The sequence below is a fragment of the Alligator mississippiensis genome, chromosome 11 (genome assembly GCF_030867095.1).
Source record: "Alligator mississippiensis isolate rAllMis1 chromosome 11, rAllMis1, whole genome shotgun sequence".
Lineage (NCBI taxonomy): Eukaryota > Metazoa > Chordata > Crocodylia > Alligatoridae > Alligator > Alligator mississippiensis.
In genome coordinates this window covers 62235718-62247816 of record NC_081834.1, presented here as the reverse complement: position 1 = coordinate 62247816, position 12099 = coordinate 62235718, and the positions used below count along the sequence as shown (strand labels likewise).

Genomic DNA, 12099 nt, shown 5'->3' with positions numbered 1-12099 from the left:
CTATCCTCAACATTCCCAAACCTATAACTAGAAAACAGATGAGGGGATTCTTAGGTGCAACGGGTTATTGTAGACAGTGGATCCTGGGTTATGCTGCTTTTGCAAAACGCTTGCAAGCATTCACTCATGATACCACCCCAGAACCCCTCCCTTGGACTCCTGAAGCCGAACAAGCATTTGTGGCCCTTAAGCAAGCCCTCACTCTTGCTCCTGCTCTTGGACTTCCTAATTATAAAAAACCCTTTACCTTGCTTTGTCATGAACGGGAAGGAATCGCTTTAGGAGTACTCACTCAGCTGCATGGTGAAAAGCATCGCCCAATTGCGTATTACAGCTCTGCCCTTGATCCCGTAGCTGCGGGACTTCCTCCTTGCCTCCGTTCAGTTGCAGCTGCTGCCTTGTTGGTTAAAAAGGCAGATTCTCTAGTTTTGGGACACTCTTTAACCGTTGCAGTTCCACATGCTGTGATGGCCCTTCTGCTCAAGGGCAAAACTCAGCACATTTCCAATTCCCGTCTTACTAAATATGAGAAACTTCTACTGTCAGCTGCAAATGTAACCTTAAATCGCTGTTCAATTCTGAATCCTGCGTCACTTCTGCCTATTGCCTCTGATGGTGAGCCTCATGATTGCCTGTCTATCACAACTCAATTGTTAACCCCTCGAACTGACCTCAAGGACATTCCTATCCCGAACTCTGACCTTGTTTTGTTTGTTGATGGTTCCTGTCTTAGAAATGATGCAGGCAAATTAGTTGCGGGATATGCAGTATGCACTCAGTATGCTGTTTTGGAAGCCTATTCTTTACCCCAAGCTCGTTCTGCTCAAGTTGCTGAACTCATTGCTTTAACACGTGCTTGCATTCTTGCAAAAAATCAAACCACAACCATTTATACTGACTCTAAGTATGCTTTTGGTGTTGTTCATGATTTTGGACAAATCTGGAAACAAAGAGGGTTCCTCACTTCATCAGGGACCCAAATCAGTCATGGTTGTTATGTAAAAGCGCTCTTAGAAGCTGTTCAATTGCCTCTTGCTATTGCTATTGTCAAATATAAAGCTCATGAAAAACCCTTTGATGATGTCACACGAGGAAATGATCTGGCAGACCGTTCTGCCAGAAATGCGGCCCTTTCTGGCCCACAGGCTCCTAACTCTGTTCTTGTTTGTTTTTCAGCAGACCAGTCTCCTTTGGCTAGCCTTTCAAGTCTGGCCCTTCTTCAAAATCAGGCCCCAAAAAAGGAAATAAATGACTGGCTGCGTGCAGGATGTTCACTGCACCCCGACTCTCTCTGGCGCTCCCCGGACGGCCGCCTGGTGGCGCCTAGAGCGCTTTTGCCACATCTTGCTCGTTTAACCCACTCTGTGGCCCATACGAGCAAAGGAGGAATGATTGCTACAGTACAAAGAAATTGGTTTGCCCCAAATTTTCCTTCCATGGCACAACAGTACTGTAGCTCCTGTCCCATCTGCTTAGCTCACAACATTGGGCAACGGGTAAAAACGACACCCGCAGCCCATCCCCCTCCATGGGGACCGTTTGTAAATCTACAAATTAATTTTGTGCAGCTACCTAAGTGCTGTTCTTATGAATACATTCTTGTTATTATTGATGTGCTCTCTGGATGGGTGGAAGCCTACCCATGCGTACGTGCTGATTCCATCACTGTAGCAAAAAAATTGCTCAAAGAATTCATCCCTAGATTTGGATTGCCCCTCACAATAGATAGTGACCGTGGCACCCATTTCACAGGACAGATAATAAAAAACATCTGCCAAGCACTCAACATACAGCAACACCTACACTGTAGTTATCATCCACAGTCAAGTGGTGCCGTAGAACGTAAAAACTCTGATTTAAAAACGCGCATTTCAAAGATTTGTGCTGAAACAGGCCTCAAATGGCCTGATGCACTGCCCATTGCTCTTATGCACATTAGAAACACTGTTAACAGAAAACATGGCCTAACCCCTTATAAAATACTCATGGCACGACCCATGAGGATGCCAGCTACACCACCTGTTGCCCCTCACCAAACAGACCTACAATTAACTGATGAAACTGTACTAAATTATTGCAAGGCATTAATGAAGTATGCCAGGTCTGTTCATTCACAGGTCCAAGAAGCCTTACCTCAACCACCGGATGTTCCCTGCCACAACCTCGAACCAGGGGATTGGATCTACATAAAGGTCTATCAACGGAAAAACGCACTTCAACCCAGATGGAAAGAACCTTTCCAGGTACTTCTGACCACTAATTCTGCTGTTCGTTGCCAAGGTCACCAAACGTGGACTCACGCCTCGCACTGCAAGAAGGTATCACCTCCATTGGACCCCGAAGCAGCTGTATTCCAACCAAGGTTGGGACCTTTCCCTGAGACCACGGACAAAGACCCTCAGGACCTCACTCAGGCAAGTGAGGAGCATCAGGGTGCAAGTGCTAGTAACCTCTCCCCTGCACCCAACACCTCAGCCCAGCCGGATTCATCAGTTAAAGAACGAAGATATCATCTTCGGCCTCGAAGAAAGTGAATGCTCCCATTCGGAAGATCACCACCTCGATCAAGACCAAGAGCCGACATTATCAGTCCTTTAGGTAACCTGAGCCCAGAGGATGAAAAAAGACTTTGGCTGCCATCCTGGGTTTGGCTGGTAGTGTTCTTTTTCTTACTGGTGCTGGTTATGTTTGTTGTTAAGATTCTTTGTCCCTCCTGTATCTAAAAATGGCACTGATATCCTTATATATCACACTTGGGTATCTCAGTATCACCCAAGGGGGGTGGGAGAAAAATTTGTATTTGCAGATCTCCCATGCGGTGGCTCAAGCTGGAAATAAAAGTGACTGCTGGATATGCTCTCACAGCCCAGCACACCTACACCAAGGAATCCCAATGATCAGAGTACCAATATCCCTCCAGCAATGGGGAACAATAAACGGCGGCTTCGTTAGACACTACTCGTTAGCTGCCCATCAGTCCGCTCCTAAAAAATGGAGGGCTGCCCCTGCTAACTGAATAACCTCCCCAAGAGTAGAGGCGCCTTTCTGTTACAGATCCAACAACACCGGAGCTTATAATAAAGCCACACCTGTAGGACACTACCCTCATTGCCTAACTACTCTAGATTATAGCCCTAGTAGCACCAGTGGAATCCTGTTGGGTAACGTACCCTCTCTCAATTGTACAGGATTCATGGTCTACAACTTTTCCAAGGAACCTCATGTTGCTCTCATTACAAACAGATCAGAATTTTACATTCACTCCAATTTTACTTCTTGTAATATATCTCGGTCCAGCAGGATAACAGCTGAACGTGGACCGTCCTATACGATGCATATCAATCGAAAGTGCCGGATAGGGCACAACAACTGTCGAGATTTAAATACCCTTTCTGCCCCAGGCCTTTACTGGCTCTGCGAAAACAGGGCTCATAAAATCTTGCCCTGGAATTGGGTGGGGGCATGCACTCTTGGACGTGTTATCCCTGGTTTCGAAATGCATAGTGCAATATATCTGGAACAAATAAAAAATTTCAACCATCACATGAAAAGGGCGGTTAACCCCTTAGCTACCAGAAACACAGGGTTCCATCGATTTGTGAGAACCTTCTGTGGCGGGCCAGTAGGGGGCGCTCCTGCGTTGAGCCGCCCACCTCCCTGCGCCCGACCACCTTCCAGGCTCCGAGTGCCTCCCTTAGGGTGCCTCCCATCCGGCCGACCCCTTCCCTGGAGCACACCCGCTAGCCTGGGGTCCCGCTGCCACCATCCAAGGCTCTGGACTGACTTCTGGCTCTGCGCGCCTTGGAAAACGCAGGCCTGATCGTCCAATGGGTACTAGATCCAATACAAGCACTTGGGGCACTTCCCCAAGTCAGGGGCTTATTAGGAAAGTCTCCCTTAGTCCACAGACCTAAGGGGCCTCCTTGGCATAATTTAGACCCACCCCTCAATAAGTCTCCCACACCGGTCACAAAGGAGAACTTTATTGATTACAGGGGTTAGGGTGAAAACAGGGTAAAAGGTAGAGCAGTATCATAGAAATCTTACAGGAATATCAAAGGAATCCCATTGAGCAAACCAGGGTGGCTGAGGTAGCCGTTTAAACGCATCTGAGTTACTGAAACTAAATATCTAATCGGATGTTTAGTAGCTTACTCACTCTCATCGTCCAGAGGTAGTTGTTGTATCCTCTGGAGGCAGGGCACTCTTGGAGCATGCGGTGATGAGGAGAGAGCCAGGCTCAGATTCACCTGGATGACCGCATGGCTAATGGCTGCCTCCCTTCTTCTTGGACCGAGCCCTTAAATAACCTCTCTGACCTCAGCAGCCCGGTCCAATTGAAGCTGCCAATACTGGCCACAAGCCGACCAATCTCCCCCGCATCCCTGGCTACCTGGGCCCGCGCAGGGCTGGGTCTTTCCCCCCTGCCCAGGTGACCAGAGCATCCACCTCCCAGGCGCCAGGCTTTTGTCATGTAGACCAGGTGGGAGATCCCCACCCTGAGGAATGAAACTCCAGCCTCCCAGGCTGGCTGAGACAGGTCTCTGGAGAGGGGCACCCACGGTGGCATTTCTGCCACACCTTCATACCGTGGCTTGGAATAAGAGAATTGGAACTAGCCATAATTAACATTTCAGCCACAATGAAAGCTATGGAAAATGCCACTGCGGATGCAATTCAGGCTCTGCAAAAAGAGATCTCCCAGATCTCACAAGTAACTATACAACACCGCATAGCCCTAGATTACCTATTGGTATCCCAGGGAGGAGTATGTGCCTTAGTAAACTCCACCTGTTGTGTCTATGTCAATCAGGACATGCGAATCGAAACTGACATTCGCAAAATCCGAAATCAGTTAAGGGTCCTACATCAAGTGGCCTCAGAAAATACTGACTGGGGTCTAGAAGAAATGTGGTCTTGGCTAACCTCCTGGCTCCCAGATTTCGGGGCCCTTGGCAAGAAAATCCTGTATGAAATATTGTTTGTCTTGATAATTCTGATAATGTTCTATGTCTTAATGCAACTGATCCTCTGCTGCGTGAAAGCCAGCAGAGGAAGCTTTAGCAAGGCAAGAAAACCCACAACAGAGTCGAGAATAATGGTGTTACAAAAGTGTGAGCAGATTGAAAGAAAACATGAAAGGCTGCATGATGAAATAGAGGGGCTCATGAGAATAGAAATTTAAGGCTAAAGTGAGACTAAATAGTCTCAAAGGGGGGGGGCTGTGGAATCAGAAAAAATATATGCCTTAAACTTTGATTATTTTAGTTATAAGATGACATAACCGCTTTGTGTAGAATTGCTGGCTCGGTACAGTAGAACAGATAAGGGCAAGTGTTTGTTCTTTGTAACTCTTCTGCAAATGCTTCGCTCACCGCGGCCTTGAAGGTAGAAAAAAAAAAAGTATGTACAAAGTAGATTTCCAGGTGCAAGAAGGAGGTTTGTGAACTAACCCTATCTCCCCCATAATTCCCATCCTGATAACAGCAAAGAAATAATGAAATAATATTATAGCCGCTTTTCATGCTAATTTCACTATATGATCACGTGAGTTGTAAGCGACTGTTAAAAAGTATATAAGCCTCCTCATTTTGCTTTTGGGGGGGGACCCCTTCCAAGTGCTTGGGAAATCCATGTCACTTTGGAACTCCCCCTACAGCTGTAGTTTCTTTTGAATAAAAGCTTCTGCTGACCTGACCCAAAAGTACTCTGTGTGTGTTTCCACGACATCACCATGGTGTGGATCAGCACTAGATCACCTGACAGGGCTCTCAGCTGTGGGAGATGGCTACTGGACACACCGGGCTTCCTCTGCATCAGCACTTTGGCATGATGGGATCTGATGCTCGATCCCACAATTATACCTTCTACTCTGCATGTGGCATGGCTAGACGCACAGTTGTGTGGCTTGTGCAACAGATGTCCTTGTGCCTTTACTGAACATCTGGCAGGGGTCTTTTGGTCAGTGGCAGCAGCAGTGGACTCCACATACTGGGTTAGGAACAGAGGCTCCTTGTACAAAACCCAATGAGGGGTAGGAGATATTGAATACAATCTACAACAGGCAGCACTGACCAGAGAGCTGTTGAGGGACAGCGAAGCATTGAGTCTGCCCTCCTGAGCGCTCTCATCAGCTCCCAGGTCATTGTGCTGGCCATTGTGGAGTCCACTCCATGTCTCTCAGTATAGAGAGAGCCCCTCACTCTGGTTGGCTTTTACAGGCTAGAGCCCATTGCTGCAGGTTGGTGTCTATGTGCTTTGGAAGGAAGGGAGCAGAGGTCAGTCTTGTGAGTAAAAGAGGGCCAGACGTGGTGGCCAGACATGGTTCCAGCCCTTTGCCCCTTTTGTCCAATAGTTTCCTGGTCTTGCAGCACCTACCCTGGGTGTGGGAGACCATGGTTACATTCCCTTGTCTGCCTGTTCATTGAAATAAACCAAACTAAATATTTTGAAGTCCTGATTTTTTCCCCAAATAAAATAAACTCAGGAAACAAAAAACTTTTTTTTCCCCATTGCATTCCTCTTCATTTAGTAAGTTTGTTTTAATTGAATGATGGTATAATAAAACCCAGGAGAGGGCTAGCAAGTTGCAAGCTGCTTTTGCCTTTGACTATTAACTTTTTTTTCAATGAAATGCTCTAGGGATTCAAAGCCAGCTTTGAAATAATTTTTCAGTGAAATCATAAGCTTCACAGTTTATGCAAAGAGCAGTGAAACAGAGAAGAGAATGAATCTCTTTAAACCTGGGTTCTTTGCCGAGGAAAAACAAGAGAAGTATCGTAATTGCAGAGATTGACATACGGTGACTTAAACGACGTTAAACCAGCTTCCCATGTGCTTTTAATCTGATCAAACTAAAAGTTAAAAATGTTACTTTATGTTCATATTCTTTTCAAACAGAATGTAGAAATGTAGTTGGTTATGTCTTGCTATTTAATTTTAATTTACTGGTGTGTCTAGTAGCATCCTGCTTAATTTCTCATTTTTAATTATTATAATTATTTCTTGAACTGCGGAATGTGATTGGCATCCAGGCAAAGCTTTTCGCAAGTAAAGAAAGCTTTAGCAATGTGTGAGGACCATTTTCTCCTTAGCCTGAAGGATTAATTTATGAAGATCTATTGTCTGGTACATCTGGATCATGAATTTTGGTAGCTGAAGGAACGATCCTGCTCTCTTAGGTGGAAAAGGAGAATGAAGGTAAGTGGCATTTCCTATGAGCTTTGTTGGCATGAAAATACCAGATTGAGGGGTGTAGACATTGAACAGTAAGGTTAAAGAAGAAACAAATTGTTGGCATTAGTGAAGATGAGGGACAGAATACAAGCCTATCTCCAAGTATTGGTATTTAGTATAGGTTTTCTTTGTGACCCTCTTGCTCCATAACTGTCCCCTCGTCCACATCCATAATTGTCCTCCTTCCTCTCCTGCAGCTGGTACTGGCTACAGTTGGAGGCAGGCAATCAGATAAGGTAGATCAGTAGCTTGGTACAATTTGGGAATCCCTGTGCTCCTGCAAATAAGTAGTGAGGAGCTGGAACGGGCGGATGACTGGTCTAATCCAGAAAGAAAGGGCAAGGGGAGATGGATAGTGCTGGAGTGAATAAGCACTGGAGTGAGTTTCAGTACTGAATCCAATGGAGTGTATGTCCTTCATTAGCGGGTCTGCCATTGAGCGGCCAGCTAGTCTGATTTATGTTGCTGTTCCTTGTGACCACTGCGGTGCCTCTCTGCTCTACTCAGCATCCTGTTAACAGTTTCGTGTACTTAGGTGTGTTTCTGCCCAACTGCAATCCTACATCGTGGGTCAGAGTCAGTGAGAAGTGATGAGTGCATTGATTCACATCACTGTGCCAAGGGAGCCATGACCTAGCTGTTTCTGAGACAGGTTTGCAGCTGCTTTGGGTCAGTGGAGAAATGTAGGGACCCCTGAGGAGAACAGGGAAGTGGCTCCACTTTGGTTTGCTGTTGACCATCCCAGCAATGGAGTTAAGACTGTCAAAGTGGAGCTGTCTTTAGGGAATGATCTGCTTAAAAGCATGGAAAGACTGCAAGACTATAGCAGGTCCGAAATACTCCAGTAGCAGTTGGCGCATCTGCATGTTCCTGGGACTGCGCATTTGGTACTGCACAGTTCTGGCAGTGCACGGTTACTTTTAGATGCTATGTTGCTGTAGCAATGAGCTACGGTGGTGTAGCTGACCACTATGGCCATGTAGCATTGGCATCACGGTTTGTGCCTGCCAAAGCTGCATTGCCATAACTCGTCACAACAATGATGTAGTGTCTCATGTAGTCACTCCCAGGTAGTCTGGGTTTTTTTCCTTCAGCAGTAAATAGCATGATTTTTGGAGGAATTCACGAACAAATTAATGAATCATTTAAATGAAGCAATAGCCACAATTTTTTCAAGGCATATATGCTTTCTCAAATAGCTCTAGGAAGACCTGGCGTGCTGTTGTGGCTACAGTAGTCCAGGATATGTGAAAAGCAAAGTCTTTTTTGGTAATCTCTTTTACTGGACCAACTACTGTATAGTTGAAAGAGCTGTTAGACAAGCCTTTGGGCACAAAATCAAGTTTCTCTGACATTTCTTCCAGATATGCCGTTGGTCCAATAAAAGAGATCACCGGACAAGCCCTTGAATCTAGGAAGAAGAACTTTTTCAGGATGATGCGGGACAAGGTTGCATTCATTCTTTTGTAGCTATTCAATGTATGTGTACATTTTTCTGAAAAGACAGCTCTAAATGACCTGATAGACTTTTGTGTCTGACATTCTGCCTTTCTATCAGATTGTGTGCCCATTTGCCCAGGCACCATCATCATGGTATCTGAGTGCCTCATGAGGCTTCAGCCAAGGTCCAGATGTGAAAAAAAATCCAAGAATAGTAGAAAACATTAATGCAGCATCTGTCCCCACCAGCTAAATTTGCCTCAGGGAAATGACTGAGAGGAGTGGCACTGGAATGGGACATTGGAGACTAGGACGCTGCTTGCAGCTGTACTAGTGACTTTGTGTGTTTCTTTCCTCTCTCATCCTTTGACTCCTGTCAGTTGAGAGAGTGAGCTCTTTGGAATAGGAGCTGCCTATCTATGTCCAGCATCTGCTGTGGCAAGGGTTTGAACTTTGTTGGCAAAGGAAAAATTGCCTTAACTATGGCATGTCTGGCACTTCATCCACCTGATACCTCAGTACCTCAGAACTGAAATGGGCTGCTGGGAAGCTGGGACCCATTGCTAAGTTGGAGTTAGTTACTTGGATAGAGGCTGTAGTCTGCTTGGGCTTATTCCTGCTTTGCTTTGCATGGCTAAATGGCATGTATGCCGCTGTGTAACTGCAGCTTTGGGAACTTGTGCAGAGTTTGCAATTCTGTTTCCTACAGAAATGGGGGTTGGAATTGCCCTCCATGTGTACTGTCCTGAAGGAAGTTCCTTCCTTTTTTAACCCCCAAACCTAGTTATTAGGCTATTAACCCAAGAAGCAGGAGACCCCAGTTTAAACTTCCTACCCAGTGCCTCTCAGCACAGTCTAGAGTATTTTCCATCTACCCTTGAGCTGATAAATAGCACTGGGAAAATTTCTTCACCGGCTGCTTTCTTCCCATCCAGGAAAGCAGCCACCTCACTGACCACTGCATTTTTTAGCTAGCTGGCTTTCTTCTGGTTTCCTAGGTCTCTTGGCTGCTTCGTGGGCCAGCAGGATTGGAGAGGCTGGACACGTGTCTGCATTGTACTATCTGGTAGCTTGGTGGCTAGAGCCGCATCAGGCTATGGGCTAGTACCAGTGGGAAATGCAGATTCCAATCCCCAGCTTAAGGGCAGGCTGAGCACCAAAGACTCCTGATCACTGAGTGAGTGCTTCAGCTGTGCAGTTAAACCATGAAAGAGCCCTTTGTGAGTAGTCAGTATGCTTAATGGACATTTGCATAATTGCAAGCCCAGAGGTGAATTTCAAACTGTGCATAAGTGCCCAAATCCGTAGTCATGCAGCTGTCTGCTATCAGGGGTGCAAAGAACAACAGAATCTAGCCTTTTTCTACTGTATCCTTCTAAGTAATTGCTTTTCTTATTGCTCCCTTTTGTTCCTAGGTCGGACATGATGAGGAATCTCTCTGGGGGAACAGCACCTCGGTGTCGGAGTTCATCCTGCTGGGGTTCTCCAGCCAGCCCAAGACGCAGCTGCTGCTGTTTGTGCTCTTCCTAACTATCTACCTGGCGACCCTCTTTGGGAACAGCCTCCTCATCACACTTGTCATTAATGACTCCCGTCTTCACACACCCATGTACTTCTTTCTGGCCAACCTTTCCTTTGTAGACATCGGCTACACCACCACCACTGTACCCCAGATGCTGGTCCACCTCTTCTCCACAAAGAAAAGTATTTCCTATCTGCCTGTGTTGCGCAGATGTACATCTTCCTTTGTCTGGGGATAATTGAATGTATACTCTATGCTGTAATGGCCTATGACCGGTATGTGGCCATTTGTCACCCTCTGCGATACACGGTCATCATGAACAGGTCAGTTTGTGTCAAGATGGCCATCAGCTCCTGGGTATCTGGCTTCCTCTCTGCAACGATTCACACAGGCTTCACCATGAGGTTGCCCTATTGCAGCTTCAATGAAATCAATCACTTCTTTTGCAAGGTGCCAGCCATCTTGAAGCTGGCTTGTGCAGACACACACCTCACTGAGCTGGTGATTTTTGTGATGGCAGGTATACTGCTCCTCACCCCACTGTCTTTGATCCTAATCTCCTATGTATTCATCCTGGAAGCCATCCTGAGGATCAGCTCAGCTGAGGGGAAGATCAAAGCCTTCTCCACCTGCACCTCACACATCACGGTTCTGACTCTCTTCTACGGTGCTGCCATGTTCATGTACGTGCGCCCAGCCTCCAGCTACTCACCCGAGCGGGACAAAACGTTTTCCCTCTTGTACAATGTTGTGTCTGCCCTCCTGAATCCTCTTATCTACAGCCTGAGGAACAAGGAGGTCAAAGGAGCCGTACTCAAAATGACGGGCAAGACGGACCACTGAGTTACAGTGGAGGAGGAATGGTCCTGTGGCTCCCAGCTCCTCGGTTCTGGATCCTGGTCTGGGAGGGGAGTGGGGTTTAGTGACTTATAGCCAGTGGAGAAAAAAGTCAGGACGTCTGGCTATTTCTCCGTTCCTGGAAAGTACAAAGGTCTCATGAATGAGGGCAGGGTGGGGATGGGAGTCAGTACTGTTGGATTGTCTTCTTCAAAATGAGAGAGAAATTGTATCTTACAGGCTAGAGTCACGGGGACTGCAAATCAGATCACCTAGATCTGGGCCAGACTGACAATAAAACTTTCAGAAAGATAAAAGTCTACCTTCAAAACCCAGGAGTCCTGACTGGTTATGCCTGTGAACCACACTGATCCTCAGGCTTGATCCACTCAGGTTAAATGATTTGAATCGTTATTCAAGTGGTAGAACATTTTCAGAGAAACTCTCAGGACATATGAAAATCACTACTGCAGTCATCTCTTTTAGACTTAGGTAAGGTCACATTTTTGCCAGTGTAGCCATGTTGGCTGGGGATGCGAAATGATCATAAGCAAAATCCCTCTTTAGGACACAGGGGGTGCATCTACACAAGACACTTAGTGCACAGCAGCCTACTAACACTGCGCAGTAGTGCATCACAGCATGGACAGTGCTAATACGCTCCTGTGCAGTCTTATTAGGCACTACTGTGCAGTAGTGTCACTAAAAAGGCATTCGCTGGCACTCCTGCACAGTTCCTCTAGTTTCTGCATGTTTAGCTAGTACTTCATTAAGCAAGTACTAAATTAAATGTGCAGTAACTACTGAGCATTAATGAATGTGTAGACACACCCAGAAATGCTTCCAAAAGAGGGCTTTTCCCAGCTTTGACTGAAGTTGTTCAAAGACGTTGTGTAGCCAGTCTGGTGATAAAGCCTCTTCTGTCAGTATATGCTCTGTCCTCACAAACCAACACCAGCCACTCTCAAAATGTCTCTCTTTGATATGCTTGCAGGCTGCTAAGGTGGGTGGTCTCACAGTGGCTTCACTGCTTCATTTCTGGGTTTATCGCATGAGACTTGGTG

General features: G+C 46.3%; 1 pseudogene; it reads left to right on the top strand.

Annotated features, from left to right (window-relative positions):
• Positions 1–7194: 7194 nt before the first annotated feature.
• Positions 7195–11061, top strand: LOC132243756 (olfactory receptor 2K2-like; annotated as a pseudogene).
• Positions 11062–12099: the final 1038 nt, after the last annotated feature.